Raw genomic sequence first — 21,316 nt, 5'->3', positions numbered from 1 at the left:
GAAGGCGAGGACGATAGTGGAGCAGGGAGGTCCTCTCCGAGGACCAAAGTTTACTCAGGAAACAAACGGAACACATGCAAACCTTCCTGAAAGAACCTGCCTGGGTGAATGCCAAGTGACTTCACCTCTCCCAGCCTCAGTTTACTCATCTGTGAAGTCACTCCCCACCCCTCACTGGTTTGTGAGAAGTCAATGAGAAAACGCTTCTGTGGGTGCACACGCATCCCCTTCCCGTTCCCCCCTCGTGCGGGGAGCCAGGTTGGCTCACAGGCTAGCAGAGCAGCTGTGAAAAGAAGGGCTCGGGTACCTTACCACCTACATTAAATTAAGGGGAAAAAAAAAAAGGCAAAGCAAACAACACGGGAGTTGAACACGAAGGTAGGACAAGTCCATGGGGAAACTGACCAAGTGAAACCCTGAACCCTGTGTCCTCACATCACTCCACCTTGCAACCCCCGAACACGGACACCTGGAGCAGAAAGGCGCCAATCGGTAGAAGAAACGCTCCGGTAACGAGCCCATCCCAAGCTGGTAAGGAGGCTGCAGCCTTCTTCTTATCTTCATCAAGAACATGTGTCTAGTGTCCTGTGTTTAACTAACCATCCAGTTTTGGGGTTTTGTTTTTTTCTGGTGGAAATGGATTCCAAATTGCTGTCAGTCTTACAATCCAGATGGCCGCGTCTCTACGGCTGATGGCGTATCACAGTGCCCCTTACCAGAGAGAGGTGTCTGGATGGGTCCTAGCTCCCCAAAGAGAATTCTGAAGGGAAGATCTGCATCAGACTCAGATTTGTAGTCTCCTTTGGACATGGCAGAGAGCTAAATAAGTATTTGTCATGAGGATGAAAGAATGAATCCTGAAAGAGTTGAGTTTTTGAGGCCAAGCTAGGGCAGAGGCCTCTGGGTGACCTCAAGGGACACCTGAGGAATTTGGAGCCTGAGATAGGTCTGACTTTTGGGGCCTGAGGAGAGGCTAAACCGTGGAGAAGCGGGATGAGAAACTACTCAGCTCACTGGTGTTCTTTGTGGGGTGGTGGGGGGGGAGGCAGAGATTTGAACACAGATGTCCAAAAGAACGGTTCCCACCACCCAAGTTTGCCTTTTCCAGCCCTTGATGTGTCTCAGGTTGGGGGTGGTCTCAGAGACCAGAGAGACGCCCCATCCCATGGAAGTTCTTTGCAAAAACTACAATGGAATGACTGATGTGACAGAGGATTCAATGTGTCCATGACTGCCGAGAGCAATTTGTAGGGATATCTGCTCGGTAAACATTCCACTTTAAAGGCCTTCTATAGAATAGGCTACAGTAGGAGAAAACATACAGGAAAACTTCAAAGTCACTTCCAAAACCCATTCCTGACCAATCAGCCTCCTAAAAGATCGAATATGTAAGTTTCCATCTTTTCACTATCAGCTGTGGATTTACCTCCTCCTTTCTTTTTTCCCCCTAAATGTATCAACAAAATGCCTGCCAACTTGAAAACACAAAGTAAAGCCAGCTTTCTCATAATATGGAAGAAGTCCGTTGGCTGATCTAACAAATTTTAGATATGATGGGTAAGAAGTGGAGAGACCTTTTAGAACATCAACCAAATACAGCTTAATGCCCTTTCCTGAACTACCGGCACAATCTTCAGGGGAAAGGCAGAAATTAAAATCCAAATCTTAAATAGTCACCCTTTTATTTCCCATCCTATATAATGTATACTTGCCCTGCTTTCTTCCTAGGGGTGAGTTCTGAAATCACGAACAGAAGCTAACTGCTATTCAGCTGCATTCTGTATTTACTAACAGTCTCTGGAATTTTTCCAGCATTCCACATTATTACAACTCCCAAGCACACCTCACAGAACTATGTAACCCTGGTCTGGGTGTGAGAAGGGAAAAAATGACGCAATGAGTCCATCCTGTGTATAAACCTGCATGAGGCATGGCTGTTTTGAAAAGTACTGTGTCATTTTTGTAAGGAGAGTTTTCAAAAAGGGTAGGAGTGCATGGGGCAAAAAAGGACTATGGGAGATGCCTTCTCTGATTCCCCCTTGAAGAAGGACAGAGAGGAACGTAGTTCTGTTCAGTGAAAAATCACAGTCAGTTTCTTCTATAAATTTTAGTGCAATAGAACACCCAAAGTACAGCCATATTTCGAATTCTTTGAAGCCATTTTACTTACCGTTGTGCAAGGTTTAAAGCACAAGCCCCTATGAGTTGGAAATAGCTAAAACAACAAAAGCAGAATGGTCCCGTTTTTAAATTCCTTCCTCCCCCTCCATCTAACTCACCGGCAGACATCCAGGGGCGGACGGAGAAAAATTTGTCCAAATCTGGAGCTGTATCTGAGGTTAGAACAAAGATTCCTGCTCTAGGGCCCACGTTCAGTGGTACCTGACCTCCACGAAAGGGGGCTCAACTACATGTAGGCAGGCCCCTGGTAGTGGCTCCGGAAAACGGAGCCAGAACATCCTCGAAGCCATCACACATCACAAGAGTCCTTCATTCCAACAACAGATACTTTGCACAAGAAACAAACAAACCAACAAACCCGCCCTCATAGTTCATTTACTCTAACTTTAGATACCCTGACATACCTGGCTTCTTAGCTCTTAGCAGATTTGAGAGAGATAAAGAAAAGTACGTTGGCAGGGAATAAAATGGCAATGAGAGAGGTAAACTGTAAAAATAAGCGTTCCACAGAATGGGAGACCGTGCTGAATGCACTGTGTGGTAAACAGGCACGGCTAACATCCAGCATACTTTGGTTAAGAAGGCAGTAAGCAGGGACGCCTGGGTGGCTCAGTTGGTTAAGCGGCTGCCTTCGGCTCAGGTCACGATCCCAGGGTCCTGGGATCGAGTCCCGCGTGTGAGGCTCCTTGCCTGACTGCTTCTCCCTCTACCACTCTGTCTGCCTGTGCTCACTCTCTCTCTCTCTCTCTCTCTCTGACAAATAAATAAATAAAATCTTAAAAAAAAAAAAAAAAGAAGGCAGTAAGCAAACATACCTGTAAACCCCCATGCATGGGGGGTTAAAAATAACCCCCCCCAAAAAAATGTGGTTCTTGAGTGGTAAAGCTTCTGGAATGACTTTTCCCCCTAAGCAGTGGTTCTCTATTGATTATTCCTGCTCTAACACACGAAGCAAACCAGTTCTATTTTCAACTGTATGTGGAAGGGGGTGGGGAGGGAGCAAAGACTGGGGAGACGAGGAGTTTGAAAAAGCCCCCAAGTCATCATTGAAAAAAAAAAATCATCTCCCCATTCCCTGATTTGAGGATCACTGCCCTTAAGTCTCTAGAGAGACAGGATCTTCCCACAGGAAGGATCTCAAAACATAAAAGTTCTCATCTTTGACTTTACTGAAACTTTTAAGGCATTCAAAGCATATCTTGAATATTCAGAAGAGGAAATAATATGTTGTCTGGAATTGACTTAAAAATAACAGGGCATGGGGTCAGGGGGCATCTGGGTGGCTCAGTCAATAAGCATCTGCCTCTTGATTTTGGCTCAGGTCACAATCTCAGGGTGGTGAGATCGAGCCCCGTGTCAGGCTCTGTGCTGAACGTGCCGTCTGCTTATTCTCTGTCTCTCCGCCACTGCCCAGCCCACCCTGTCCCCTGCTCCTGTGCCCATGGTCTCCTTCTCTCTCAAAACAAGCAAACAGGGGTGGGGATTGTGTGGGGGGACAGATAAAGCGGTTTTGGCCATGAGAGTTGGCAGGTGTTGTAGGTAGTAGACAAGGAGGTCAGGGCTCATAATATTCCCTACAGTTTTTCACGTGCTTGAAATATGCCATATTAAAAAGTTAAGTTTTGGGACACCCTGGGTGGCCCAGTTGGTTAAGCATCTGCCTTAGGCTCAGGCCATGATCCCTGGGTCCTGGGATCAAGCCCTGCATCGGGCTCTCTGCTTAGCGGGGAGCCTGCTTCTCCCTCTGCCTGCTGCTCTTTCTGCTTGTGCTCATACTAACTCTCTCTCTCTCTCTCTCTGACAAATAAATCAAATCTTAAAAAAAAAAAAAAGTTGCTTTTTTTTATTTTAATGAAGTATTTCTTAAATGGTACTTAATAAAGCAATTTGGTAAAACAGAAAACAGTGCCCACCCTGTGGGGGTGTTACAGAAAAAAGGGATCAGAACTCTCCCTCCATGCAAACCCCTCTTGCCCTTCCAAAAAAGCTTGCATGCAACTACATCAAATTGACAGTAATCGTTCTGCATTCCATTTTTAAAAGATGGCGAGAAAAATTCTTTCTATAGGGAAACCTGACAAGTTGGATAAAATGCAAAGAACAACCAGGCAAAGGAGAAGGGATTCTTTCTGGGCGACTCGCTTATTTCTCGGACACCTGACTTCGCTTGCTTGTCTATTCACGCCAGGAATGCTTTGTCCTAAGAGACTCCACCCTTCTCTAAGAGCCCGAAGGATCTGCAACCCTCCAAATCCAGTTTAGTTCGCCATCAGTGTCTGTACCCACGGTGCTGTGCGCCCAGGAATGTCACGGCTCACGCAGATAGGAAGCAGAATGGGAGAGTCCTGCGAGGGTTGGAACACTAAGAAGGCAATAATGACCACCTCCATTTTTACTTTTTTTTCTTTTGAAGATTTTGTTTATTTATTTGAGAGAGAGAGAGAGCACGAGAGGGGAGAAAGTCAGAGCAAGAAGCAGACTCCCCATGGAGCTGGGAACCCGTTGTGGGACTCCATCCTGGGACTCCGGGATCATGACCTAACCTGAAGGCAGTCACCCAACCAACTGAGCCACCCAGGCACCCAAGCACCTCCATTTTTAGAGCAGATACAATGACAGAAGCATTCTGCGAAGCATTATCTCCAATGGCCCTAGGAAATGGCTATTCCTAATGCCCCCATTTTAAGACTAGGACACCAAGGCAGGAGAGGTTAAGACTGTGCCCAAAATCACACAGTTACTGATGACACTATCTTGACCCTGTGCTCTAACTCAGCCCTAAAACCTTGCTAAAAATACCCAGAAAGGGGATAGAAAACGACCTGGCGATATAAAAACAACAATGACAATAGCCAACAACCACATTCTGTAAAGAGGGCTTCGCCATCCCGTCTGCGGTCCTATCTCTGCTCACCCAGAGGAGACTCCATTCGGATATGGCAGAAATGCAACCTGAGCCCCAGGATGTTCTATGCAGAGGGCATGGCAGCAGAATCGGGGTCCCGCCCGGTCACAGCCTCCCATACCTCCGCCCCCCAACCCAGTGCCTCTTACCTAGACAGCCTTCCTTCTACGGTTCAGGTGGGTGCCGCAGAGAGGGGTGATCCCGGCCCGTCACACACAACCTCTTCCAAAACCAATTTGAAAAACACAATCGCAAGAGCAACCGAAGAGGCTTCCCAGCCTGTTCACATGACTCACTCATCAAAACAAAAGAAACTTGCTGAAGGTAAACATACCTCCAACTCGCTTCACCCTCCTCCAGGATGTGCACCCTGGAGGGACAAAGCTGATCAAGAGAGGGGCTCTTCGTGAGAGGCTGTCACCAGGGACCTCCCTCATTAGCAAAGTTTTCCACACCTCCCTCTCCCGTTTCCTTCCTGCCCATGCCTGAGCTCCCTCAACTTCCCTCACATGTCCAGGGCTTTCGGATGGGAGGACTCCCAGTGTCACTTCCTATGCAAACAGAAGCGGCAGCCACGCCTCTCTGCCAACTCTCTCTCCAAGTGCATGCAGCACCCAGCTTCCCTGGGGACACTGCCACATCGCCTGGCTTCTCTAGCCCCCCAGGTGAGCCCCACCCAGAGGTGGCGGGGTGACTTCCCTGCATGAGGCATTTACAGGCTGCAGAACCACAGCTCCACGGCAGCCTCAGTCTCTGCATTCGTACCCGGGGGGGGTCACGATGCCCCCCGCACCGAGCTGCGGGGTCAGTACCGTTAGTAATAGATCAAGTGCAGGCACAGTGCCGGGCACACGGTGAGCTCTACCCCTCTGTCCGCAGTCACTGTCCTTGCTGTTCCTGTCACCAAATACTGCAGGAAGCCCACGGAAACCCAGACTGCCAAGTGTCACAAGAGTAAGAACTACCCTCCAACAAGCCCACGGCTATCGAATTTTTAAAGATAAGGCAAGTTCTCGCAAGGAGACAAAACACCAATGCAAAACAAGCAACTACAGGTCTCACGGACCGGGAACCGTGACTGGGAACCGTAACAGGATGCTCAGTGGACTTCAGACACCAGTGACCACTGCAGTGAGTCAGGAATAGAGGCCAGCAGGGCCCAGAGTGTTACAATGCGATCACTTCTCCAGTGCCAAGACGTTGAATCAGAGCGGAGGAAGAATGGGAACAGGTATGAACTGGTGTCAGCTGGTACAGAGTTGCATAATTCCAACTGATGTAACCAAATGCTCATTACTAATGGGAGAAAACAAAGCTTCTGAACCCAGGCAGTCAGGCTACAGGTTGGCATGGACAGGCTAGGCAGACCACCCGTGCACCTGTACACACACGCACGGGAAGGCCATGGCGATCGTCCTTTCTTCTCTCTGTCCCCTGCCTGCGAGACACACACACACCACCTAAGTGGGTACCTGGAAAAATGTATGGCATACGAAGCAGTTCTCAGGGGCACTACAAAGAAGAGGCACCTGCTTCCAGCACAGCGACTGGGCGGTGGTAGAAACAATTTGTTAGCAGGCTAACATTCCTGTTACTGTTGATGACCTCACAACGGCAAGTGCTCAGCTGTCTGCGTCTGCATTGAGCAAGCGGGAGCCTCTAGAGACAAGATGCTACCTGCGGGACGGCTCTCCCCCTGGGCGGGGGGGACGCCTGCAGCCCTGCAGGGTGTGGGAACAGGAAGAAGCAGGAGGGCAAAGGTCAAGTGCTTCGGTTCTCAAGGTGGACTCTTAGCTCTTAAAAACTGAGAAACTTAAACATGTACGATTTCTAACAAATGCATATCTGACAAAGAGCAAACACTACACAGAGTAAACGGACTTCAAGAGGCTCCCTTTGCTCTCCTGACTTACGCCTATGTTTCAGAATGTTAAGGATTTCCAACCTCCCTGGAAATAAACCCGATCTACTGAAATCGTTGTACCTAAGCAAAAACGTCCCTGGGAAAAGAAACACATACCCATTCTTCAACTACATTGTGCAAGGCCAGGAACCAACAACACTTTCTACAGCCTTTAGGACCCCAAATCCCCCTGCACTATAATTAACGCATACTCTAACTCAGCAGTGTCACTTTGGGGAAGTGAAAGCGATGAGTCTTAAGGATTATGTATAAGGATGGTGCAGTAAACAGTGTCTGTAATGGAAGGCGGGGGACTAAAAACACCTTGAATATCTATAATAGTTACCAAATTAACCATGGCATAGCCACATTATTTGGGTATTGTTAAGCAGTTATTAAAAATCAGTTAATTAAAAAAATCTAAAAAAAAATCAGTTAAATCTGAATCCATGAACTGAGAGTAACACCCATTAAAAATTCTATACCTACTGGTTCGTTGCAAAAGTTGTTAGGTAATACACAAGCAAAAGCAAAGCAAAGCTAGTCATTGTGTATGTGTTAATGCTTACACAAGGCTTGGAGAAAAGTGTGGAACATGTCCATCCTCAGAGGGATAAAAGGGGAAGCAGAACATCGATTTTGCCTTATTCAATCTTCAGAGTATTACTGATGTGTTAAACCAAAAACCCCATTATGTTAAATACTGCCTCTCCTGGGGCGCCTGGGTGGCTTGGTCGATAAAGTGCCTGCCTTTGGCTTAGGTCCTGGTCTCAAGCCCTGAGTCCAGGAGAGTCCAGCTCCCTGCTCAACAGGGAGCCTGCCTCTCCCTCAGCCCCTCCACCCCCTTGTGCACACGTGTGCACATACTCTCTCTCTCTCTCTCTCAAGTAAGATCTTTAAAAATAAAAAAGTAAGTAAATAAATACTACCTCTTCTAAATACTAGCTATGAAAAAAAATTGGGGAGAAGTCTTCCTTCAGGACTAAATTCTTTTTTTTTTTTTTAAGATTTTATTTATTTGACAGAGATCACAAGTAGGCAGAGAGGCAGGCAGAGAGAGAGGAGGAAGCAGGCTCCCTGCCGAGCAGAGAACCCGATGCGGGGCTCGATCCCAGGACCCTGGGATCATGACCTGAGCTGAAGGCAGAGGCTTTAACCCACTGAGCCACCCAGGCGCCCCTTAAGGACTAAATTCTATCAGTCATCATTTACCATAACAGCTATAAGATCATCTGAGTGATTACCGTGTGCCAGAATTGAGCTAGACGTTCGCAGGCACCTTACTATCTGACCCTCTCAATCCCAGCTTACAGACAAGGAAACTGGGACTACATTACCTGGCCAAAGTTCCAAAGCCAGCAGGTGGCAGAGACTGGCTCCAAAGGTCAGTCTTCACAATTAAATTGTACATACAGTAAGATGCACCTTGACCATATATGCCCCCTCACAAATAACAATACTTAGAACACAATCTCATTAACCACATGGCTTTTAGCACCATATAAATCACACCTTGACTAAGAGCAAAAGTAAAAACAAAACAAAACAAAACAAAACTTGGGATCAAACATTGCTTTTCAAAACTGGAATTAAAACCAGTTAAATCCTGGGCCTTCCATGAGTTTTCCTTCTTTTGAATTATTAGGCCTAGAAGGCCATTCTTTTTCTACTTTAACTAAAAATTTTAATCATCTTTAATCCTTGCTGATTATAGATACATTATAAAAAACTGAAAATTATAGAAATTATAGAAAACTAGGAGGGAAAAACAAAAATCACCCAAAATGTCACCAAAATGTCACCACCCAAATGGGACCAATTTCAAACTTTTGCATACTTTATCCCATTCTTTTAATTACGTATATTTTAAATTTGTTAACATAGTTGGGACTCTACTACAACATCTGCTATCTTTCATTCTGTTTACTATTTATTATTTTTCCTTATTGTTTCTGAAAAACTTACTGAAAGTTGCTCAAAAACAAGTTTAAGCTGTTATGTAACATTCCACGATAAGGATCAACATTTATTTATTTGTTGAAATGCTGGGTTGGTTCTGATTTTTTGCAATTGTTCAAAATGATTTGCCTGTACCTCTGAGTCTTTCTTTAGGGTAGGTTCTTTTTTTTTTTTTTTTTTAAAGATTGTATTTATTTGTGTATTCCTTTATATGTATTTATTTATTTAATAGAGAGAGCATGAGTGAGCAGGGAGTGGGGCAGAGGGAGAAGTAGACTCCCCATTGAGCAAGGAAGCCTGACGAGGGGCTTGATCCCAGGACCCCTGACTCACAAGGCTGGATGCCAGCACCCTGGGATCTTGACCTGAGCCTAAGGCAGATGTATAACCATCTGACCCACACAGGTGCCCCTCTAGGGTAGATTCTTAAGGAAGAGAGTTATAAGCCAAAAGCTGTATGTTTCTAGAAGTCTCTTACTGCATGTCCCTAAACTGATTCCCAAAGGACTGTCAAATGCATAAGCTATGAAAAATTGCTATGATTTCCATTTCTATACCTGCAAAATGATTGAAATACTGGGTTTTCTCAAGTGCTTCAATGCCAAGCTGCATAACATAGAACACAAAGGACTCAAAGTTGGGAATCAAAAGCACCAAGATCAGGTTACAGCTTTCTTTTCTCTTCCTGGGTTACCGAAAGCATAGCTCCTCAGCAAGGCAGAAGAGTTTTCCTACAGGAAAATTTCAACCCAAAAAGGACATATCAAAATCCTAAGGTGAGAGCAGATCTGGGCAGCAGACCGTCCCCCTAAATCCAGCCTGCAATAAGCAGGACCCCTTCCCTGATTAGCTGCAGTGCTACGTCACAGTACCACAACCTCAGAAGTAGCAATCTGAGGGTAGCTTTTATGAAATACAAAACAGGGTCCTCCGTCAAGTGGAGACTATGGATTTACTTGGCCTGTACATCAAATGACTGTACTTTCTCATATTTATATATCATTTCCTCAAAAACCATTATTCACTCAGCACAGACTACTGATTGTGGGAAATCCCAAAGAACAAGTAAGGACACCCTCCCTGCCTACCAGGCAGTAGGAAATGCTGGGCGAGGATAAAAACAGAGCAGCACACAGGCTGGGCAGCTGGGAAGAGATGAGCCCCGACACAGGCAAGGATGAGCAAGAAACAAGGAGGGGATGAAAAATGCCCACCAACCACCCGGAGCCCACGCTCTGGTTCGGGATAATTCACAAAAGATAGGAGGGCAGACGGCAAAGGCATATGGCTCAAGAAGAAAACAGAAGAGCATCCAGTATGGAAAGATTCTAACTGAAGATTATTTGAAGCTTATTTTATTCTATATAAATGCAATGTTTGAAGCAAGAGCAATGGGGAGCTCCAATAAATTCAGCACAGGGCAAGAATAAAAATTAAAATATTCTATTCCTCTTACTAGTACATGTGATTTTTTTTAATTGTCCCACTGAAGCCAACATTGGAGCCATAGTTATTGGTCCTCGAGAGCACAGCTGCATGGAAGTTAGCCTGTAAATGCAGTAAACGAGGATTCTGACCCAGCAACTAGTGAGTAGTTGAGGCCCAGCAACTAGTGAGTAGTTGAGGCCCAGTGAAGGGTGAAGATTCCATTCTACTACCCATGCCTGGACCCTCTCAAGGGAGAATGAACTAATTTGGGAAGAAAAAAAAACCCTTCTATACTAAGAACTTTTAGAAACACATCAAAGGGGGGCACTCGGGTGGCTCAGTCATTTGAGTGTCTGACGTTGGTTTCCACTCAGGATCTTATAGGTTGTGAAATCCAGCCCTGTGTCGGGCCCCACGCTCAGCACGGAGTCTGCTTGAGATTCTCTGTCTCTGCCCCTCCCCCCACAGACTCTCTCTCTCTCTCTCTCTCTCTCTCTAATACATAAAATCTATATTAAAAAACCACACCAAAGCAAAATTATTCAGGATGCCTGGGTGGTTTAGTTGGTTAAGCATCTGCCTTCAGCTCAGGTCTGAGGTCCTGGCATGGAGTCCTACATCAGGGTCCCTGCTCTGCGGGGGCGCCTGCTTCTCCCTCTGCCTCTGCCCCTCTCTCTGTTATCTCTCATGAAAAAAAAAATAAAATCTTAAAAAAAAAAAGGCAACATTATTCAAGATGACCATACTTTGAAGGCTCATTACAGTAACAATCTTTCGACCATATTGAAATTTCTTCTTTGTACAATATATTGATATCTCTACTGATGATTTTATCTATTTTCTCCTTGAAGCCTTTCACCCAGAAAAGGACAACTGGGAACCATTATCTCCATATCACACTTTCTTATATTTAACATTCTTATTACGACACTCACTGCTTCAGATTCTCCGACGTAAATACCTTGCTTGTCTTCTCTTTTGAGGTACTAACTAGTTCATGGCCCTGTAATCATCTCTGTGGTTCCCTAGTCACTCTAAATCCTTCTTGCTTTCTCTTCCTTGAAGAACTAAAATGAGGCACATTATCTTTACAACCTAACTCAGGGGATGGGCTTAGTTCAGAAAACACAGAGCACACATGTTGGATTTGCCTGTGAAATGTTCACTTGAACGAAAAGATCACTTACTAGAGAAGACACCAAAACAAAATCTAACCATGTTCTCATTTGTGTCAGATAATGAAGAAGAATGTGAGAAAGGAAAAAGACAGCATGAAGTGGGTGTGGAATATCTAGGCTGAATTACTTGCTCCGTCCGGTTACCTGAATCCAGTCAATGATTAGAGAGAGCTACAAGTTGGGAGACAACCAGGTTTAAGTGGCAAAACAAAGAGGTTTCCCCAGTTGAAAAACCCCTTCAAATCATGGAGGGGAACACAATACAAATGCTACAAGCTCCATGTTTGATAAAACAAGGGGGGTTTCAGAAACCCCACACCAAAAATAAACAAAAACAAAAACAAAAACAAAACAAATACAGAAGGGAAGAACCTGGGAGAGTAAGCTAGACGGGCTTTCCGGAAGCTTAACTTTGAGAGGCACAAGGTACCAGGTCTTGGTTTTGTTTTGTGAGGTGGGTAGGTCGTTTTGTTTTTGTGAAGTATGTAGGCTGTGAGTTGGGAAGGAATTGAAAGTAGGGTAATTGTCTGAATGTCTTTATAAGGAGGTGTTACTCCTCCCAGTCCAGACAGCACAGAAGTCAGAGGGCTCCAGGAGGAGAGAGAGAAGGGGGCAGGTGAAATATTCTGACAGGACCGGCTCACGTGGAAAGTTGTGTAAGAGGAGTTCCTTAAGGCAGTTGGAGGTATGTGGGAAGTCTTAGATGTTTAAAGAAAACCAAGCAAATGCAAAGGTGAAGCATTTACAAACTCAAGAAAAAACAAAAAATGTGTCCAAGAAAGAAACCCCAATCTAAACACCACACTTGGCTACGCCATAAACATTACCTGCGTATTTATACTGAGCAGAAAGCACTGAACTGAAACCAACCAGAGTGTTAGAGCAACGATTCCGGAATGACGGTGGCCAGGAAGATGGGGTATAAATGAGCTAAGGTCCCTCTCTGCGGCGGCCACCACCATCATCAGGGCGAACACGGTGGAGCACTGAGCAGCTGTTAGAGCTCTCACACTCAGCCCTCCCGAGTGGCCTTGTGTCTCTCCCAGGAGTTGGCCACAAAACAGAAGGCATCACATAGCCTCCCAGACGAGCAAAGAAGGGTGTTTCTCTAGCAAAGAAAGCCTCCTGGGAATGCTCTGCAGTCGGCCTTTGGAATTCTTTCAGCAAGGACAGGAGGAGCATCCCGCCCAACTTCAGGAAGTCTGTGTCAGAAGCAAGTCCTCATCAGACAGGAGGAGATGAATACAGAAGCGCTAGTGGGAGAAGTGGACCGGAAGAGAACTGACCTTGCCCTCCCACTCCCCACCTCCACCACCCAAGTAATACAGAAGGTTAATCTCAATGCAAGCACAGATGTCTTTTATACTGAACCTAAACCCATGAAGAGTGAGGCTGAAGACATCCAGCCTTTCATAGGTATGTGGTGATCACCTGAGCTCAGACATCGACAGACACTGGAACCATTAAAAGCAGTATTACTGAGAGGGTCAATGTTATGATTACAATGTTCATGACCAAAGTAATGCCCTAATTTTACCAGAAATTCAAAAACTTGGAATTTAAATTTAATTTAATCAAAATTTTCCTAGTATTTATTCTTTTATTTTTTTAAAATTTCAGCTTTATTGGAGTATAAGAGCATATAAAATTATAAGATATTAAAAGTGAATGCCATGTCAGTGGGTTAAGCCTCTGCCTTTGGCTCAGGTCATGATCTCAGGGTCCTGGGATCGAGCCCCACGTCAGGCTCTCTGCTCAGCGGGGAGCCTGCTTCCTCCCCACCGCCCCCTGCCTGCCTCTGCCTACTTGTACTCTCTCTCTGTCAAATAAGTAAAAATAAAACTCTTAAAAAAAAAAAAAAAAGTGGGGGCGCCTGGGTGGCTCAGTGGGTTGAGTGTCTGCCTTCGGCTCGGGTCATGATCCCAGGGTCCTGGGATCGAGCTCCACATCCAGCCCCATATGGAGCCCTGCATCGGGCTTTCTGCTCAGTGGGATACCTGCTTCTCCCTCTCCCACTCCCCCTGCCTGTGTTCCCTCTCTGTGTCTTTCTCTGTCAAATAAATAAAAAATATTTTAAAAAAAAAGTGAATGCCATGATTTGAAATACAAACATATTGTGACGATTCATATATTGTATATATTATATACATATATATTTATATATATTTATATATATTTATACACACACACACACATATAATGACTATGATTCCAATGACTATGGCTCTGGTCTTGGCTTCAAAGGAATTTTAATTTAAATCCATGTATGTTGTATATATTAATTATACTTTGTGTCATATATTGTGAAAAGATTCCAGAATCGTCTCACTAATACTCCGGTTAGATTCAGTGCGGTGCTTTCTGTTCAATATAAATATGTAAGTAATGTTTACAGCTTAGCCAAGTGTGGTGTTTACACTGGGTTTTCTTTCTTGAACACATTTTTGTATTAAAATCAAAATTCTGGATCTTGACTATTTTTTGAAATTATAGTTACCATTTCTGGAGCATCTCCTCCAAACTAAACTTAGTACATTCTAGTACTCACATCACCAACCCTGTGGTAGGTATTGGACCCATCTAACAGATGAGTCAACTGAAGCTTACAGAGTGTAACTCACTTAAAAACATACTAGCTAGCGATGGAATTCACAATCTCAGTGAGGCGACGCAGTCTCCCATCTTCCATAATATCTTAAAGGAGCCTGATGAAGACTCTTCTACGCAGTCTGGGGGTTCCAGGGAAGGCAGTCTCTGCCGATGGACATCTAACTTCAAGCTTGTGACCGACTGACAGTGTTGTAAACAACTAGTTAACCACGTTAAAAAGTATAGACTCCTCGAGCGCCTAGGGTTAGGACAATGGGAGTAAAGTGCTAGATGACCCCAGGGTCAGAAGAAAAAGCAAGAACTGAGATTAGAAGGAGTGGAGAGGGAGGCGCCCCAGTCTTCACCCACTGGAGCCCTGTGTTTGCCCTAGACATATGCCTGCTGTTTACCACATTGTTCCTCCCCTGTTCCTCTGTTTCAGTAACAAAAACAACCTCCCATGGATCCTCACATCCCTCCAAAAAGTGAACGGAGACCCATTTTACACTGTAGTGTTAAAAAAATAAACCAAAACGTGGGAAAGGTCTCAGATATTTACACGACAAACTAGCAGAGCCCAAGGTTTAACTTCGGCACTTCTCAGGAAATCCAGAAATGCTGACCCACTGTCACCCAGAGGCAAGGACCTTCTACCTATTTGTATTAACTCTGCACACTTTGGTCAAATTCTCCAAAGCAGCTTTTCATTCCAACAGAATAAGAAATACCAGATAAACATGTGAAGTGATGAATGTGTTGATTAACTAGATTGGGGGTGGGAGGTGTGAATCTTTTCACGATATATATGTACACCAAATCACACTATTCACGTTAAATATTTTACAATTTTATATGCAGTTATGCTCCAACAAAGCTGAATTTTAAAAAATTAGAAGAATAAATACCAGGAAAAAAGGTAAGCGCAGGTGTGAACACAAACTGTGCTCCTCTCGAGCCAGTTTCAGTATGAAAACAAGTTCCAGTCATGTCATTGATTCATGGACAGTTCACATACGAGTAGTGAAAGGGAAGGGAGGGGAGGGGAAGGGGAGGAAGGAGGAGGCAGGGAACAACTTACTGGAAGTTTCAAAAAATTAGCCAGACTAGAATTAAGGAAAGTGAATCAAAGACTCGTAAATGCAGTATAAGAGCAACAAGGGAAAGGGGCTTACTCAACCTATGCTTTGCAAATAACATAGGAAAAGATCTGAAAGCATCTTGTCGCAAGGTAACATGCTCACAGTGACTTAAACCTCAGCCAGCAGCGTGGAAGGGGCTCCCCCGCCCACAACAGGCTCCAGAAGGGGAGGCAGGAGCCGTCAGGAGGATCCACAGAAATGGACGCATCTGAGAGAGGGTGGGGGGAAGGCAGTGCTGGATTGCCTGTCTGGTCCACCACACCTCCCATAATCCCGTCCCCGTAACAAGAGCAAGAACGAAATCGGACCAGAGCTGGAACCTCAAGTCCATGCCCTAAAGCCCTGTAACCCCTCGGTGCAAAGACCTCACGGTCACATCACACTAACAAAGGACACAAGCAGAGGAAACAGCTCTGGATACACCATGTGGCGTACGAGCCAACCTTCTAAACAGAAGAGCGAATTCCACCCAAACTTGAATTTTGTACTGACCCCAGGCGATCCTCCCACTTAGAAGCCAAGAGAAGGAACTGAAAGGTCAATGTGTTTTCCCTTGTTAGATTTAAGATTATATTTCAGGCTAATGACCTAACCCACATTTTTTTTTTTAAAGATTTTATTTATTTATTTGGCAGAGATCACAAGTAAGCAGAGAGGCAAGCGGAGACAGAGAGAGGGCGAAGCAGGCTCCCCGCCGAGCAGATAGCCTGATGCGGAGCTTGATGCGGGGCTCGATCCCGGGACCCTGGTACCATGACCCGAGCCAAAGGCAGAGGCCTCAACCCTCTGAGCCACCCAGGCACCCCCTAACCCACATTTTAAAAAGAAATTCATTACTGCAAATATTTATCCAGGACCTACTCCATACCAGGCACTAGGCTAGACAACAGGGACAAAACTATTTAAGAAGACACACAAGAAGACCTCACAGAGCTCCCCTACCTAAGACACCTTCACTCTCTCTTAAACCACCGTCTGCACAGGCGCGCCAAGGAACTGAAATTAAGCAGGACAGTGCTATGACTGAGCATATAGAAATCACCGAATAATGCACCGGCACAAGTCTTCTCTTTTCCTCGCGATATCTAGCTTTCTGGAACTATCAGATGCCAGCACGTTAAGGAGGACCACCAACTTGCACGCACTCGACTCGTTTCTTCTGGGCAATGGCCACGTGCCAGACAGGGTAGATACAAAGAGTCCAACATGGTTCTCGTCTTCAGAAGCTCATAAACTAAACTAACGAGGATGAATTCTTGAGAATCAGCTGGCAAATGGCCTTCTCTGGAAAGAGGTTTGACAGCTGGGTTTAAAAAGTTTTTTGCAAAACTGACACGAAGTAATCTTCTTGCCTTTTTCTCCTTACAAATGTCCCTATAACGAGCACTGGCCTCAGAACAGGCTCTTGACCTCTCCGCTATGCTGAATCGCACTTCATCCAAATGAGCTCGCGGCCACGTCTCCAAATGTGAAATTCAGTCCACCCTCCCACGACGGCATTCAAAGACATCAGGATTTTCCCTAGTGTCTGCTGCGGCTAAGGCACCTTCTAAAGATTAAATACAGCAGCTCGAGGAAGGTCCTTTAAGAGCGGCTCCTTGTCTACCTAAATAACGAGGAGGAGGAGGGGGGCGGGGGGGAGGAGGAGGAGGGAGAGGATGCTGATAATGGCGCTAAGTTCTAACTGTGTCTTCAATGACAGCATTTACTCTGTGTCAAGCCCTGCCATGATTACAGCCCTACGGGGGAGGCATATTAGTTATCCCCATTGTACAGATGGGGAAACTGAGGATTGAAGAGACTGGGCTCAAGAACACAAAGCCAGGATATGGCAGAGCCAAGCCCAAACGCTTACCCATCACACATGGCCTCCCTCTGCCACCCCTCCCCCACGTGCCCCAAACACCTGCAGCGCTGCCGTCTCTATCCTCCGTGCAGTAAAGTGCTCTTCCCTCCGAAAGACCCTCCTTCCCAGTCTGCACCCAGTTGACTCCTACCTTGTCCTTCAGAACTCATGCATTGTCACCTTTCCAGGCAACCCATCCAGATGCCCCCTCTAAGGTCGGATGCCTCCTGTCTGGATCAGCTCCGCCCTGGGCATGGACCCCCTCTCCCCCAGCACTCTCCCATTATAGCCATTCTGTTACGAGCTGCTCAAGGCCCTGGCCATTTCGTGTTCAACTCTGCAGCCCCACAGCCCAGTGAGAGCACTTACGCATAGCAGGCAGCAAATCAACTGTGTCGACTGGTTGAACAAATGAATGAGGAAAGAGAATGCAGGCTAAGGGCTTCTTCCAGGATGGTCTCCAGAACCAGAAATCCCTGAGTTCAAATCCTGACTCCACTTCTTACCGACCTGCCCAATTTACTCACCTTTCTAAGCCTCAGCATCTCACAGATAAAATGAAGGCTATCAAGTACCACCTAACACAAAAGGCTGGTCTGAGGATTCTGATTTGGCAGCTTGGCTCAGGAAGTGGCACATAGTATGTGCTCCATCAATGTTAGCTATTCGTAGTAAAGGACAGGTCAAACACCTGCTCTCTAATGATAACGAACTTTGGGTATGCCTGGGTGGCTCAGCGTTAAGCAGCTGCCCTCGGCTCAGGTCACGATCCCAGGGTCCTGGGATTGAGCCCCGCATCAGGCTCCTTGATCAGTGGGGACTTCCCCCCCGCCCCTCTGCCTGCCACTCTGCCTGCCTGTGTTCTCTCTGTCAAATAAATAAATAAATTCTTAAAAAAAAAAATAAGAACTTTGCCCTCAATAGTCAGCTTCTCTGTCCCCTCCAATCTCAAGGCTCTGAGCAAAATACAAAGTCAGCCCTCTCTTGATGTGGCTGGGGGATGAAGGCTCATTTCCACAACCACTCCAGGTCCGTTCAGACCTAAACATTTAAAGATCATTTAGGTTGGGGGGCCTAGGTGGCTCAGTCATTCGGGTGGTAGGCTGTTGGTTTTGGCTAAGGTTGTGATCTCAGGGGTCCTGGGATGGAGCCTTGCATTAGACTCCCTTCTGCTCCCTCCCCCTACACAGCCTCTCTCTCTCTCTCAAATAAATAAATAAAATCTTTAAAAAAAAATGATCATTGAGGTTTTTCCAGGAAACTTTGAGGGGGTAAAACACATAACCTTGAATTTAACCTTTTCTCCCAAGACAAGTATCTCCTTGGGAACGGAGAACCTAGCTCCGAAAACAGCAGTTGCTTGTGTAATACTTACCTTTGACAGAGCACTATCAGTAATTGCAACACGTGCATCACTAGGTCAGAGTTTAAAATCCTAGTCATTTATATTTTTCTGTCGTGTATATATACAGAATGGGAAACACTTCTGTTGGCTAACGTATGGCCAAGGATATTTTGATGAATATGGCATAACTGACTTCATATGGTGTAACTCAATATTCAGTGGCTTAGGAATGATTTGTTTTTAAATACATGTTCCCTGGGATACCTGAGTGGCTCAGTTGTTAAGCATCTGCCTTTGGCTCAGGTCAAGATCCCAGGGTCCTGAGATCAAGTCCCACACGGGCTCCATGCTCAACGGGGAGTCTACTTCTCCCTCTGCCTGCTGCTCCCCTGCTTGTGCGCTCTCTCTCTCTCTCTCGCTCTGAGAAATAAATAAACATAAATAAAATATTTTTTAAAAATCACTAAAAAATAAAGTAATATTTTCCTTAATACGTTGTAAAATCTACAGATCTCATTATAATCACTAAGTAGGACCAGGAGCTGAATGGTCAAAAATATCGCAGTGCCTCAAAGGGAGTCCAAATAAGAAATAACAAGCCATTAATCTGCTCCAGGAAAAACTGCTTTTGGACAAGACTGCAGCTGTTAAATTCAGATGGGGCAGGGAAAAAAGCTTTTTTGAAACAGTCACCATTTGCTTTTTTAATATATTTTTTCACACCCACAGATAAGCAACACTTCATGTTTCTTTTCTAAACATAAAAATAAAACTCTCCTGGCATTCTTGGTCCCGAGCTTGTAATGTATTCAGTAACTTTCCATTTTACTTCTGTGCTCACAGATTGAGAAAAGTACTTCGGTCCTTAACAAAAATATTTATGCTCTGAAGTATTTATTGCTTCCACATAACTAGATCCCAGAGTACGGATGAGAAAGGTATCCAAGAGGAAATGGGGAATAATAGCGGGCAAAGTGTTCTAGAGCAGAAGGTCAAACCACGTAACACACTTTGTAACTGTAACAGGATAGGGCTGGAAACCGAGCAAGGCTCAGCCCAGCCCAGCCCAGCCCCACAAGGCACGGAATTCTCACTCCAGTGAACACTGACTGTAAGCATGACCAACTCGACACACTGGAACCCCTCAGGGAAAATGAGTTACTATTACCTGCCCAGCATCCAAAACTTCAAATACATTAGCAGATCATTGGGTTTCTGTTTCTTCTTTTTTTTTAAAGCAACACCTTTATTTTCAAATAAAACATTACAGATAAAAGCAGAACTGACTTCCTGACACCTGCGTACCCTCTGGGACAACCCCCTCCCCAGTCCCACCGCCTGCAACCTCCAAAGTGACCAGGAAACACTATTTGAAAAGACACACTAAAAGAAAGCTGGAGAAAGATTTGTAAATCCTCAAAAAAAAAAAAAAAAATTCATCTGGAACATGTAAATTTCCATCATTCAATTTTAACTTATTATACGGAATTGCTCTGTGAATTCACAAGAATCCTACACAAAAATATGCCAATTTCCATGATTAAACTTCAGACAGAAAGGAATAGAATTCAGCCATCCGATCAATCTAGCTCAGTCTAAATGCAAGAGAACAAAGTTATAAAAGCACTGCAAGAAAATACATTATAAATGTGAAAGTAGGGAAGCCTTTCCTAGAATCTCAAACTCTGAAACTGTATCAGATTTTGTTAGATCATTTAAAAGTGCCATATGACTAAAGCAGGTGACAAAATAACCACCTGGGAGAAAGATCTTGCAACACATGTAATACACAAAAGTTAGTATGAAAGAAATGCTAAAAACCAGTAAGAAACTAGAAAAAAAGACCATTTACAGCTGAAAGAAATAGGCTAAGAAGCATATGAAGACATTCAACCTCACTATCAGGAAAATGTAAAGTAAATACAGAAGAGGTCATTTTAAAAAATCTCTCAAGTTGCAAAAAAAAATCCCAAAACTAAATTAAAGAGACTGATCATTTTCAGTGCTGACAATATAGAAGTGTTATCTATTAGAATACACACACTAAGACATCTTTTTTTTAAGATTTTATTTATTTATTTGACAGACAGAGGTCACAAGTAGGCAGAGAGGCAGGCAGAGAGAGGAAGAAGCAGGCTCCCTGCTGAGCAGAGTCTGATGCGGGGCTCGATCCCAGGACCCTGAGATCATGACCTGAGCTGAAGGTGGAGGCTTTAACCCACTGAGCCACTCAGGCGCCCCAACATCCTAAGACTTTTTAAAGGGAAATCAGACATCACCTGTGAAAACTTAGGTGTGCGTGATCTTTTACCAATATTTCCACTTCTAGGAATCTGTTCACAAGATTCTACATGCATCTATTTAAAAAAAAAAATGTTCATCTCAGCATTCTTTATAATCGGGAAAACTAGATACACTAGGGGGTTGTACGGAACATGGTGCAGATGTGGAGAAGAACGCGGACCAGCACATACTCACGAAACGGGGCTGACAGGTATCTCTGACAGCAAAAGCGAGCTCAGCATCACGCGTGGTATGGCTCGGTTTCTAATCTGTGTTTAAAAACTTTCTTCACATTTCATATTCCCCATGTATGTGCAGAGGGCACAACCCAAACATTAGCTGCTGGTAGGGTGAAAAGGGAGAGCATAAAGCTACAGCAAGGGCGCCTGTGCGGCTCAGCCAGTTAACGTTTTGGCTCAGGTCCTGACCTCAAGGTAGTGAGAAAGAGCCCTGAGCCCTGAGCATGGCGCGGGCTTGAGATCCCCTCTCCCCCTCCCATCCCCTCTGCCCCTCCCTCTGTTCTTGCGTGCTCCCCTTCTCTCTCTCTCAAATAAATAAAA

General features: G+C 45.0%; 1 protein-coding gene across 2 annotated transcripts in view; it reads right to left on the bottom strand.

Moving 5' to 3' along the window:
* Nucleotides 1-21,316, bottom strand: part of PTPN14 (protein tyrosine phosphatase non-receptor type 14) — a 166,546-nt gene that overhangs the window by 102,890 nt on the left and 42,340 nt on the right. The window contains exon 1 of one of the 2 annotated variants that reach the window (XM_032862747.1): nucleotides 5,236-5,257. The exons of the other annotated variant lie outside the window; for it this stretch is intronic. The gene's annotated coding sequence lies outside the window, so the exon portion shown is untranslated. Of the gene's footprint in view, nucleotides 1-5,235; nucleotides 5,258-21,316 lie in introns of those variants that run through there. 2 annotated transcript variants of the gene reach the window in all.

This window comes from Lontra canadensis, unplaced genomic scaffold (assembly GCF_010015895.1).
Source record: "Lontra canadensis isolate GAN:19392208 unplaced genomic scaffold, GSC_riverotter_1.0 scaffold24, whole genome shotgun sequence".
NCBI classification, from domain to species: Eukaryota; Metazoa; Chordata; class Mammalia; order Carnivora; family Mustelidae; genus Lontra; species Lontra canadensis.
The sequence above is the reverse complement of the archived record's forward strand: the minus strand, read 5'-3'. Positions and strand labels throughout refer to the sequence as shown.